Source organism: Syzygium oleosum, unplaced genomic scaffold (assembly GCF_021117445.2).
Source record: "Syzygium oleosum isolate NSW1041296 unplaced genomic scaffold, Sole_v2.1 Sole_v2.10, whole genome shotgun sequence".
NCBI classification, from domain to species: domain Eukaryota; kingdom Viridiplantae; phylum Streptophyta; class Magnoliopsida; order Myrtales; family Myrtaceae; genus Syzygium; species Syzygium oleosum.
In genome coordinates, this window is record NW_026607494.1 from 4,455,280 (window position 1) to 4,469,036 (window position 13,757).

General features: G+C 37.4%; 1 protein-coding gene across 1 annotated transcript in view; it reads left to right on the forward strand.

The window, feature by feature from the left end:
* The window catches only part of LOC115683348 (mitochondrial fission 1 protein A), a 75,702-nt gene that overhangs the window by 30,485 nt on the left and 31,460 nt on the right, over window positions 1-13,757 (forward strand). The gene's annotated exons all lie outside the window — the stretch shown is intronic.

The window sequence follows — 13,757 nt, forward strand, 5'->3', positions numbered from 1 at the left end:
ACTAGTGTCCAAATGTACACACTCGGAAAACTCAGAACTTCTAGAGTTGGTTAGTGCTTACATTATGTGTCTTGGCGTTCTCTTCAACAAGCCCCTAATGTGTAATTCGAAGATGCAATGACGACTTTCCTATTCAGGAGGAGGCAATTCTTGGGGAAAGCCATCTATCTTCAAATATATGATGCCGAAAATAAGGAAATAGTTTAATAATCTCCAAAGCTCTGGTGACTATTACCTCCTATTTTTCATGACTAGTAGTTACCGTTACTATATGAACCTAGTGATATCAACTTCATCTCTGTTGCTGTGTGCACTTTCCTTTCAAAAGGAAGGACTGACTAAGACTTGTTAGGGTTTCTATACTATATTAGGGTTTTATTACAATTTTTTTATGAAATATTTGGTTCATGTCCTTAAGTATCTCCTGGACAAATCTCCCCTGAGAACCGAACAATTCTCTTCATGTGCCGAATCTTCACTACTTTATTCATGTCTGAGAAAGTTTGATATAAGTCTTACACGCACACACAAAGACAGGTTAGATTATGTGAAGAAACTGACAATAATCTGGAGAAAAAAATTGAAGAACCCAATGCAACATTACTTGCTTGTATAAGAGTAAATTAATTAGTTTGAAAAGATAGTGAAAAAGGACTTGTTTATAACCAAACGAAGTCATAAAAGATCCTATATAGTATATACAATATCACGAATCTAGACAATAACTTGACCACGTACAAAACATGCATAACATCCTATGTATTTCAAATTTGCAGGGATTAGAACGCTTGTTCATAACATCTGTAAGAAATCTTTGACATAAATGATGATTTATTTAATAAACTACATATAAATTGAAGGTGGGGATGAGTAGAAGATCACTTCAAGGTAACAGCACTTTGCAAATGTTCACTGCTAGTGTAAATAGAAGCATACGGTCGAGACTTCCAAAGCAATATGCTTTGAAAGGCGCTTATCTGTGTGCTTTTGTGATAGCATTTGGTTAAATCTTTTAAAACTTTTTATCCCTTCAAAATTTAAAATAACAAATTCCACAACAACTATGAAAAAATTGTATGTAAATCTACGGGTCGATAATTAGTATATCTCAAGTGTTTTCGGTTTAAGAAAAATTCAAAGTGCATCTATCGCAAAATTTAGATTAAGTACAAAGTAAAACATAAAAATCTATCCACACACTCCAAACTTCTTAGAGCTTGAAAGCTCAGATCTCGATATGGTCACATATCCCCATATAATGTGTTTCATTATGCAAAAAGACAGCTTACATGTGCGGGAGTGTCCTTATATGCTCGACATACATAATGAAATCATTTCTCGATGACCTAAACTCTGGAGATAAATGATAACTGCAAAATGAGTTAAGAAATTAATGAAATAATTGGAACTCTAGAGGTTGCTTTAGTGACAATGGTATTTGTCTTCCTCAATTATGTGGGTGCTAGATTTCTTTTTTGTTTTTGTTTTTTTGTTTTCGGCCTGGGCCTTGATTCAAACAATAGTACTTATGCAATATCTTGGGGCAACCACCAGAAACCTAGGCATTAGCTATGTGTACCAAAAATTATTGGGTAAACGTGCTTGTTCTGTCGGTGATACTATGCATGGATTGAAACTACACGGTGCCGAGGTTATGTACCTGAAAAGTACGTGAAAAAGTTCGATAAAAATCACCTTTCCAAATGCTATACATCGTCATTTTTCATGAAAATATTTGGCATTATTATAATAAAGTCTAGAAACGATATTATCATGGTTTTTACATAAATTGCAAATGAGAAAAAGACACATAACAACCTGTCCTTGGCCATGCTCTTTGGCAGTAATGTCATAGTTGTTTTATGAACGACGGAATACTCAAACATGTCCACATAGCCTTCAGAAAGTGAAACTGTGAAATGTCATTTCTGCGGCATTAAACTCTAATCGATTCAACAGTCAGTGGTGGTAGAGTAAAATTCGGTGTGTCGAGAAGACGTACTAAAGTTAATATGCTGAATGCCATGTTATGATTTTATTGGGTGTTTAAAGAAGTGAATAAGGATCAACCAATAACAACTTAATTATCTGTCGTATCCCGCGTTCCAGGCGAGTTAACCTTTCTCAATGGACATATATTACCTTGTTCTCACTTCTCAGAACTTCCGCAAGCCATGTTTTTTGACTTTGGCCATTCGTTTTGCGTGATCTACAAGTGACGAATCTATACGAAGTTAATGTTGAAACTTCGAGTAGGTTGAGCTCCCGCTATATTCCTCTTTCGAATGCTTTTGACAGTTGGAGGATTCTGTCCTAAAATATGCCTTAGTATGCATCCAGGTTACAGATCATTCTCTTTTCGCGACAATTATTAGATGGACTGATTCTGTTTTTTGCCGAAAGGTGATGCTTTCGCTCTTTTCATCGGCACAACGAAGCATAAAATGAGGTGCAGAATTCTAATTGGCGCCCACAAAACTCAAACCGTTCAAATTAATCGGGTCTTCGAAGAACATCGATGTGCACCTTTTGAAATGATATAAATTTGTAGGTATATGTATATTGCGACTATAAATACAAGCAAGCGAAGCATCACACTTTCAGCTTAATTAGGCAAACACAAGGGGCAGTGAAAGGCACAAGTTACTTTGTTCCTGCTCTCTCTTTTATCCCAAATGCCCAAATCAGGAGCACAACAGAAACCTCCTCCTCCGGGTAGTTTCCCACCCTGTTCTTGTTAACCATGATCGAAGGATTGATTTATCGGAGTAACAAAAATTAAGGCGTATTTGAAAGCTCAAGCTGTTCACCTCCTTTTTTTTTAATTGTTTAAGGGTACCCGACAGACAACCTGTCACACACCAAGAAAAGGAAGTTCTTATGCTGCTCCGGCACGAAGAAGAAAGGAGAGAGGGGCTTCATAGAAGGATGGTAAGCCAACAAAAATCTCCTTCTTTTTGAGCTTCGACTGAACATATAAATCAAATATGCATCAATGAGCAAAAAAGTTCAATCTCAAGAGAGTTTGAAAGCAACTGCATCTCCATTCATCGTCTCTCATCTCTCTGCTATTATTCTAAGTTTTCGGACTGTTCTCTGATAACATGTTTTTGTGGTTCTTGACCAATCAGCCTGTTTGCTCTATGCTGCTGCTGGCTCTGTGAGGAATGTTGCGACTAGTGAGTGTGAGCGATAGCTTTGCAGGAGAATTCGCCAATCTTCGACTTGGAGTGTTTGTGTGTCACAGAGTGTAAGAGTTCGCTATGGTCGGTGTAATGTAAGTCTTCTGCAGATATAGTACATCACTACGATATTTTCCCTCGGCACAAGCAGGTCTCTCTTGATTTTCCATCTGTATCTGATTTCAATACTCCTTTCGTTTTCCGAATCTGAGTGTTCCATGCACATTTTAGCAAACAAAAACTAGTAAACAACAGGCAAGAAAGAGGTAGGAGACAACAGGTCATGGACTATCATGATTGGAGTAATTCTTGAAAGGAAGACAGAAACTAAGGCTGCGCATGACAACTTGCCAAATAGTGTTTGATTCTATTCTTTTGTTCTCAGAATCAGTTTGGGAACAGAAATGCGTTTGTTTAATTTTTTGATTCTGGGCACAATTTTGTCAAAAATTGTTCCCAGAATCAGTTTTGGAGCAGAATCAAGAATAAAAAAAAAGTAGCTTCTTGATTCTGGGAACAATTTTGAGAATCAATTTTTTTTTCTTCTTCCTTTTCTTGGTTTTTAATTTAGCTTCTAATGTCCGGCCCAAGGACCGCCCTCGCCGAATCTGACGAGAATTAAATATTTTAATAAAAAATATTATTAATAAAAAATATTTTACCGGCCATGGCCAGCGACCAAGCCATGGCCATAAAAAAGAAAAATATATATTTTTAATAAAAAAATTATTAATAAAAAAAATATTTTACCCTTCCATGCCCGGTGACCAGGCCATGGCAAAAAAAGAAAAAATATATATTTTTTAAAAATATTTTAAAAAATATTATTAATAAAAAAAATATTTTACCGGCCATGGCCAGCGACCAGGCTATGGCAAAAAAAAATAAAAATGTATATTTTTAATAAATTTTAATAAAAAAAATTATTAATAAAAAAAATATTTTACAGGCCATGGCCGGCGATCAGGCCATGGCCAAAAAAAAGAAAAAAATATATTTTTAATAAAAATATTTTAATAAAAAATATATTTTACCATCCATGGCCGGCGATCAGGCCATGGCCAAAAAAAAAAATAAAAATATTTAAAAAAAAAAATATTTTACCAGCAATGGCCGGCGACCAGGCCATGGCCCAAAAAATAAAAATGTATATTTTTAATAAAAAAATTTATTAATAAAAAAAATATTTTACCGGCCATGGCCGGCAACCAGGCTATGGCCCAAAAAAATAAAAATGTATATTTTTAATAAAAAATATTATTAATAAAAAAATATTTTACTGGCCATGGCCAAAAAAAATTAAAAATATATATTTTTAATAAAAATATTTTAATAAAAAATATTATTAATAAAAAAAAATATTTTACCGGTCATGGTCGACGACCAGGCCATGGCCAAAAAAAAGAAAAAATACTTTTAATAAAAATATTATTAATAAAAAAATATTTTACCAGTCATGGCCGGCGAGCAGGCTATGGCCAAGAAGGAGGAAAAGAAAAAAAAGAAAGAAATATTAAAATATTTAAAAATATTATTAATAAAAAGAAATTTTGTGGCGTTACCAAACGCATTTCTGTTCTTTTTCTATTCCAGGGATGGAATTTTGAGCCGTTAATAAACGCCTTAAAATGCTCAGAATCAATTCCGGGCACAGAATCAAAAAGAATCATTTCTGAGCAGAATCTGTTCCCGGGCACAGAATCGTTGTCATGTGCAGCCTAAAGCAAATAGCGAAAAAGATTAGATGGAAATCGAACCGAATAAGGAACATATTCTTCTGCTTTTACTCCTCTTCATCAGCCATCGGCATCAGGTTCAGATGATATTTGTTCAGAATCTTATCGCGTGTGGTTGAAGATGGCATCAGCTACAAAATATTCATAACGAGGTTTTCTGTGATCTCAGTTCGGAATGAAAGAATTTGGTGTCCTCATAATGAAGTCTAGAAATGATATTACCATGGTTTTACATCAACAATATTACAAATCACAAAAATGCTTGCAATTTGATGTATGACCATTTAAATTACAAGTCATACAAATCTCTCATCTCATTTAAATTTTTTACTACTATTTTTTGGCATCTAATTACAAGTTGAAAGATATTATTTTCGTTTATGTGAATGTAATATGATAATATCATTTTTTATATGTAAATGATAATTGAAATCTTACATGGTTGATTGACTAATTAGTAAGTGGAGAATTGTGAGTATTTTTACTTGAGGACAACACGACATAAGGTTTTATACGTGTATAATTTGTCTTACTCCAAAAGAATGAGTATAGAAGTTCAGTAAATGTGCGTGAGGAAGGCAAATGTCTTTTTCTTTTGTCATATCATGTACTTCCATATATTATACGTGGGAGTACCAATGTTTTACAAATAGAGCGTGCAACAAAGGTACAACTAGAGCTTTCCCATAAGATTGTGTTAGGAGCCCAAAATGTAAAGGAGAAGAAATCAAAGAAGAAGACAGGCGAATATTTATATGGAAAACCCTTTTCGGAATAGAAAGGGAAAAACCACAGTGCCATACAAGGCAATCTTTTTACTATAAGGATCGAGTTTCAAGTTACAATTACAAGAGATATGACCTCAATATATAATAGGAATCTATGGCAAACAAAGTTATGGTGGAAATTACATATATACCCTTAACAGTAGTATTTTTCTCTATCATACTCCACGACTCCATCAATCTCCCACTTAGAAGCTAATCATTAAAACAACAATACTCTCATAGTCTTCCCTCATCTTTGTACCGAATTGTCCTGGTGCGACACCGTGTTCATCGCTTTCTGATTTTGAAAGGTTTTTTCCCACATAAAAATTTGCGCTCTTCTTCTCTGAATTCTTCTATCTTACATTTCACGTTTCTAGCAAATGACCGATGGTTGATTGGTGATCCACTTCCAATGTAGATAAAAGTGAGATAAGGTATGTCGAGAAGACGTACTAAAGTTAATATGCTAGATGCCGTGTCATGATTCAATTGGGTGTTTGAATGAGTGAATTAAGAGCATCTGATGGCAAACTTAATTATCTGTCAAATCCCGCCATGCTTTTTGGCTTTGGCTTACAGGTGAAGAATCGATATGCAGTTAATCTCAAACTTGGAGTAGATTGAGCTCCCACTTTATTCCTCTGCGAATGCTAAGGACAATTGGAGAACCCAATTCTTCCTTAAATATGCTCTTGGTTCTAATAATCTCTCTCTTCATTGAGAACACTATTCGATAGGCTGATTCCGTTTTCCACTCTGACTCTTAACTCTTCCTAATCGGGTGTTCCAAGAGCATCCACATGCACCTTTTGAAACAATATAAATTTGCAGACATGTCTATATTGCGCCTACATACACAAGCAAGAAAAAAACATCACACCTTCAGCTAAATTCAGCAAACACAAAAGGGCAGTGAAAGGTAGTAGTTACTTCGTTCCTGCTGTCTCTTTTATCCCAAATGCCCGAGTCAGAAGCACAACAGAACCCACCTCCTCCGGGTACTTTCCCACCCTGTTCTCGTTAACCTTGATCGAAGGATTGATTCATCGGAGTGACAAAAGTTAAGGCACATTTGAAAGCTTGAGCTTTTCACCTCCTTTTTTTTTTGTTTAAGGGTACCCGACAGACAACCCGCCACACGCCGGGAAAAGGCCTTGCACGAAGAGGAAAGGAGGTGAAGGGATAAGCCTCATGGAAATATGGTGAGCCAACAAGAATCGCCTTCTTTTTCTAGCTTCGACAGAAGATATGCATCATATATGCATCAGTGAGCAAAACGTCCATGTTGGATCCTTAATCCAACATTGGGCTTATATGTAAAACAATTATGTGTTGCAGACTGTCATGTGAACTTAAGCCAATTAAAAGTGATCTAATAAGGTAATTGGGTTTTAATGTATTTGATAGGGTGTGGGCCTTTAATGTGTAGAGACTCTAGGGTAATTTCTATTTTTATTATGGGCTAAAATAGAAATACCAAAAAGAAGGGATAACAGAGAAGTTATCTATAAAAGCGGTTATGGTCCCCAGATCACGATATCACAGAATACATAACGTATTCTTTCTCTGGCATCCATCACCAGAGAAAGAGAGATCTCAGAGAAATAATAAAGGGCTCTCTAGGAGAATGCGTAGATCTGGAAGTTCGTCCGCACAACTCTACAGATCAATCCCGCTATGGATTCAGGTACGCTTCCGCTATTAAATCTTACAATTCTTAATGGTTTAGCATGTACAATCTATTTAGGTTGTGATGATGTACAACATAATTAGGTTTTCTGTTCTTAACAATTGGTATCAGAGCTTACTCATGTTGGATCATTAGGAATTAAGTTAATTGTAAATTAGGCAAATCTGACCGTGAGAAAAATCGCCGATTCTGGCCAAATTCCGATGACCCACAATCCGATTTTGGACTGAGACGGTCACACCGCCATAGGTAACAATAGCCCTAAGGTAATTCGGCATTTGGGTGTTCGCCGGAGGCTAATTGGGGCGGTGGAAGTTTCGGTGGTTAGGGTTTGCGCCGGGAAAGAAATCTCCAAAATTAAGGCCAATTTGTGGGTCGGTTTTTGCCGATTTTAGGACCTATGTGGTCGTGCCAGCGAGGAGAATAGGACCCATGGGTTAATTTGTCTAGAAAATGGCCGCATGGAGGAGAATAGGCGGCGGTTCGCGGGCATAGGTTTTATTTTCTGCCCGAAAGGCGCGTGGAATCCACGCGCCAATGCTGCAGTCCGGCACGTTCTCCGCACGCGCTGTGCGTGGGTGCACTCGCCCGGCGCTAAATGCCCATGTACGCTACACGCGTGCATAGGGAACCTTGCAGTTAATAAAAAAAAATAAGGGGTCAAAATTTTAAGTACAATCAAATTCAAATTTGGGTATGTTTATGTATATATATATATTTTGAGATGAATTAATTAAAGCAAGATGTCACCAAAGTGACCTCTTTTGTGGAAATTAATTTGTCTTAGAATATAAACGGTTGCGTGTGTATAATTTATGTGGATATTGATCGGCCCAAAGGAAGGTTGATATTCAACAAAATTTTACATACACCTGTTGTAATAAACACGTGATGATTATTCGGTTTTCGCATGTGAACAATAAATCGACCCAAAGGAAGGTTTGTTGTTTGACATGTCCTTATCGTCAATGTTTGATTACTACACCAAGATATCACTTACAAGTTAATATTGTTGTCCAATGATAAGATATTAATGGAGTGCCCAGTATCTTGAGATGGGATTTACCTTAATTTGAATTCAATTTTCTCTTGAAACTTATGTGAGTCTGTTTTGTTTGTTTGTTGTTTTCTGATATAGCTATCACTCCTGCTAATATTACTGCCAACACCAATTCTATTCCTATGCTGAATGGCACTAACTTCAAATCATGGCAAGAGAACCTTTCAATAGTTCTCGGAGTCATGGATCTCAACCTTGCGTTAAGGACCGATTCTCCTCCACCCCTCACTGACAAGAGTACCTCTGATGAAATAAGGGATGTGGAAAGGTGGGAGAGATCGAATCGCATGTGTATGATGATCATGAAGAAGGCCATTCCAAAAGCATTCAGGGGTACAATGTCTGAAAAGATCACCACAGCTAAGGAGTTCCTCGCAAACATTGAAAAGAGATTTGTCAAGAACGAAAAGGCTGAAATTGGTACGATTTTGACAAATCTAATTTCAATGCGCTATAAGGGGAAAGGCAACATTAGGGAGTACATCATGGAATTGTCTCACCTTACTTCTAAATTAAAAGCACTTAAGTTAGACCTCTCTGAGGATTTTCTAGTGCATCTAGTTTTAATATCTCTTCCAACACAGTTCAATCAGTTTAAGGTGAGCTACAACTGTCAGAAAGAGACTTGGTCTCTGAATGAGCTCATCTCACACTGTGTTCAGGAGGAGGAAAGGCTAAAGCAAGATAAGGCAGAATATGTTTACCTAGCCTCAACCTCTAAGGACAAGGGACACAAAAGGAAAAGGGATAAGGAAGCTGCGAATAAAGTGCCTAATAAGAAACAACAAAAGAAAACGGATAATTCGGAAGGTACTTGTTGTTTCTTCTGCGGAGCTTAAGGACATAGGAAGAAGCAATGCACAAATTATCACGCATGGCGTGCTAAGAAAGGTGTGTTTTTTAATTTGGTTTGTTCTGAGGTTAATTTAACTTCGGTACCTAGACACACATGGTGGATAGATTCTGGTGCAACAACTCACATCAGTGTGTCTATGCAGGGTTGCTTGAGTTGTCGAAAGCCAAGTGATGGTGAAAGATACATCTATGTGGGCGACGACAAGACAGTTGAAGTTAAAGCAATAGGTAAATTTAGATTATTATTAAGGACTGGATCATATTTGGATCTTAATGAGACTTTTATTGTACCGTCTTTTAGACGAAATTTGATTTCTATTTCTGTTTTGGACAAATCTGATTATTTTTGTTCATTTGGGAATGGAAAATTCAGTTTGTTTCATGATTCAAATTTAGTTGGTTCTGGTTCTTTATCGAATTACTATAATCTTTATTTAATTGATACAATTGCTTCATTTAATGAAACCTTGCATTTAAGTACTCGAGGTGTAAAAAGGAAATTAACCAATGAGAATTCAGCTACGTTATGGCACAAGAGATTAGGTCATATCTCCAAACAGAGAATAGAGAGACTTGTGTCAGACGAAATTCTGGATTCCGTTGATTTCACAGACTTTAATAACTATGTTAATTGTATAAAAGGCAAACAAACCAATAAAAGGAGATTTGAAGCCAACAGGTCTTTAGACGTCTTAGAACTTATACATACGGACATTTGTGGGCCTTTTCCTACAACTGCTTGGAATGGTCAACAATATTTCATAACGTTCATAGACGACTTTTCAAGATATGGCTACATATATCTCATCAAAGAAAAAGCACAGTCACTGGATGTGTTCAAATCTTATAAGGCTGAAGTTGAAAACCAACTCAGCAAAAGGATCAAAAGCGTCAGATCTGACCGTGGTGGTGAGTACTATGGTAGATATGACGGTTCAGGTGAACAACGTCGAGGACCGTTTGCCAAATTCCTAGAGGAATGTGGTATCGTCCCACAGTACAGCATGCCGGGTTCACCCACTATGAATGGTGTTGCTGAAAGACGAAATAGAACGCCTAAAGATATGGTAAGGAGTATGATTTGTCATTCTTCCTTACCAGAATCACTCTGGGGAGAGGCTATTAAGACTGCAGCATATATCCTTCACAGAGTTCCAACTAAAGCGACTACCAAAACCCCTTATGAACTTTGGACAGGCAAAAAACCCAGTCTAAAGCACCTACACATTTGGGGATGTCCAGCTGAGGCAAGACCTTATAAGCCTAATGAAAGGAAACTGGACTCAAGGACCGTGAGTAGTTATTTTATTGGATACTCTGAAAGATCAAGGGGGTACAAGTTTTACGATCCCACAACTATGTCGATTTTTGAGTCGGGAAACGCTCGGTTCTTTGAAGATGTTGAGTTTGCGGGGGGAGATACAGTTAGGGACTTTGGTTTTGAAGAGGATTATGTTAATATTCCCACAGTTACTATCAACATTGATCCCACAAGTGCCATTGGCATTGATCAGGATCCCATTCCTGATCTTGCTCAAGACACGATAGTTTAGGACAATGCGAGAGAACCTTCCCCTCAAGAAACTACTCCAGAAGAACAAACTCTACCACCTCAAGAACCCACGCCATTAAGGAAGTCCACAAGAGAAAGGAGAAGTGCGGTGCCAGACGATTACATCGTACTTCTCCAAGAACATGAGGTCAACATTGGAATGATGGAAGATGATCCAATCAACTTCCATCAAGCCATGGAAAGTTCTAACTCTCAAAAGTGGATCGATGCCATGAATGAGGAGATTAAGTCCATAAAGGACAATGACTTGTGGGACCTCGTCCCATTGCCAAAAGGAGTGAAACCCATTGGTTGCAAATGGATATTTAAGACCAAAAGGGATTCAAAAGGTGATGTGGAAAGGTACAAAGCTCGTCTTGTCGCAAAGGGCTTTACACAGAAAGAAGGCATCGACTATAAAGAGACTTTCTCTCCGGTTTCTTCGAAAGACTCTTTCAGGACTATAATGGCACTAGTGGCACATTTCGACCTTGAGTTGCATCAGATGGATGTAAAGACAGCGTTTCTCAATGGTAACATTGATGAGACAATCTATATGGTGCAGCCAGAAAACTTTGTGTCGAGAGACTCAAAGAATACGGTCTGCAAACTTAAGAAATCCATCTATGGGCTCAAGCAAGCATCTCGACAATGGTATTACAAATTTCATCAAGTTATCATCTCGTTTGGTTTTGAGGTGAATTTGGTCGATGATTGTATATACCATAAGTTCTGTGGGAGCAAGTATATTTTTTTGGTATTGTATGTCGATGAAATCTTGCTTGCCAGCAACGATATAGGCATATTGCACGAAACCAAGAGATTTCTATTTAAGAATTTTGAGATGAAGGATCTTGGTGACGTCTCTTTTGTATAAGGCATACAAATACACCGGGATCGTTCTCGGGGCATTCTTGGATTATCACAAAAGAGCTATATCGAAAAGGTTCTTAAAAGGTATGGCATGCAAGATTGCAAACCAGGTGACACCACTATATCTAAGGGAAACAAGTTTAGTGTCAGCCAATGCCTTAAGAATGACTTTGAGAAAATAGAAATGCAGAAGATTCCTTATGCATCAGCAGTAGAGAGTCTAATGTATGCTCAGGTTTGTACGCGACTAGATATTGCGTACATTACTGGAATATTGGGCAGATATTTGAGCAATACAGGAGTAGACCATTGGAAAGCAACTAAACGAGTCTTGCGGTACTTACAGAAAACAAAAGGCTACATGCTCACATATCGGAGGTTAGATCAGCTTGAGATCGTTGGGTATACTGACTCCGATTTTGCTGGATGCCAAGATAGTATGAAATCTACATCGGGCTATATCTACCTGCTAGCTAGGGGTGCCATCTCATGGAAGAGTGCTAAACAGTCACTTATAGCATCTTCTACCATGGCAGCAGAATTTATAGCATGTTATGAGGCATCCAATCATGGAATATGGCTGCGAAATTTTGTCACGGGGCTGCGCATAGTGGATGGTATTGAAAGACCACTCAAGTTACTATGTGACAATAAATCAGCAGTTCTATATTCCAACAACAATAGGAGCTCGTCCAAGTCAAAGCATATAGATATCAAGTTCTTAGTTGTTAAAGAAAGAGTTCAGGGTGGACAGCTATCTATAGAGCACATCGGTACAAATTCCATGGTTGCGGATCCGCTTACGAAGGGATTACCACCCAAGGTATTTCATGAGCACACTGCTCGCATGGGTGTCATGTCGATTGAGGATACTTAGTTTTAGTGGGAGTTTGTATATTTAGATGCTTTTGATATAGATAATTTTTGTTATTTCAGTTTATGGATATTGGAAAGTTGTTTTCTGCAGAAATAAAGTTTTTATCAATTCACACTCTGTTCTTGTTATAGTTTGATCTCATTAAGGTTTAAGGAGGACCAGTTGGAAATAGGCATGTTAAGATCACATTACATGAAATTACCATGCTACACATCCACATCATAATATGTGCCATTTATTTGTATCAACATATGTGACCATTGAAGGGTCAAGTTACGATAGTTGTAACAAAGGCCGCTTTGATCCTATGTTGATATGATTATTGGACCGAATTGGTTATAGATACACAATAATCATGACAGAAAGTTGAGCTCATACAGTTATTTTGGCAAAGCATAATTATAAGGTATTACACATAGCCCAAGTGGGAGATTGTTGGATCCTTAATCCAACATTGGGCTTATATGTAAAATAATTATGTGTTGCAGACTGTCATGTGAACTTAAGCTAATTAAAAGTGATCTAATAAGGTAATTGGGTTTTAATGTATTTGATAGGGTGTGGGCCTTTAATGTGTAGAGACTCTAGGGTAATTTCTATTTTTATTATGGGCTAAAATAGAAATACCAAAAAGAAGGGATAACAGAGAAGTTATCTATAAAAGCGGTTATGGTCCCCAAATCACGATATCACAGAATACATAACGTATTCTTTCTCTGGCATCCATCACCAGAGAAAGAGAGATCCCAGAGAAATAATAAAGGGCTCTCTAGGAGAATGCGTAGATCTGGAAGGCCGTCCGTACGACTCTACAGATCAATCCCGCTATGGATTCAGGTACGCTTTCGCTATTAAATCTTACAATTCTTAATGGTTCAGCATGTACAATCTATTTAGGTTGTGATGATGTACAACATAATTAGGTTTTCTTTTCTTAACAGTCCAATCTCAAGAGAGTTCAAAAGCAATTGAATCACCATTCACCTTCACTCCTCTCTCTGCCATTATACTAAGTTTTCTTACTGTTCTTTGATGACTTGTTTTTGTGGTTCCCGGACACTTCAGCCAGGTTGCTCTAATGGGCTGCTGCTTCTGTCTGGTATGTTGCTATTATTCTTCAGCTTTTACTCCCCTTCATCAGCCATTGGCACCAGGTTCAGAT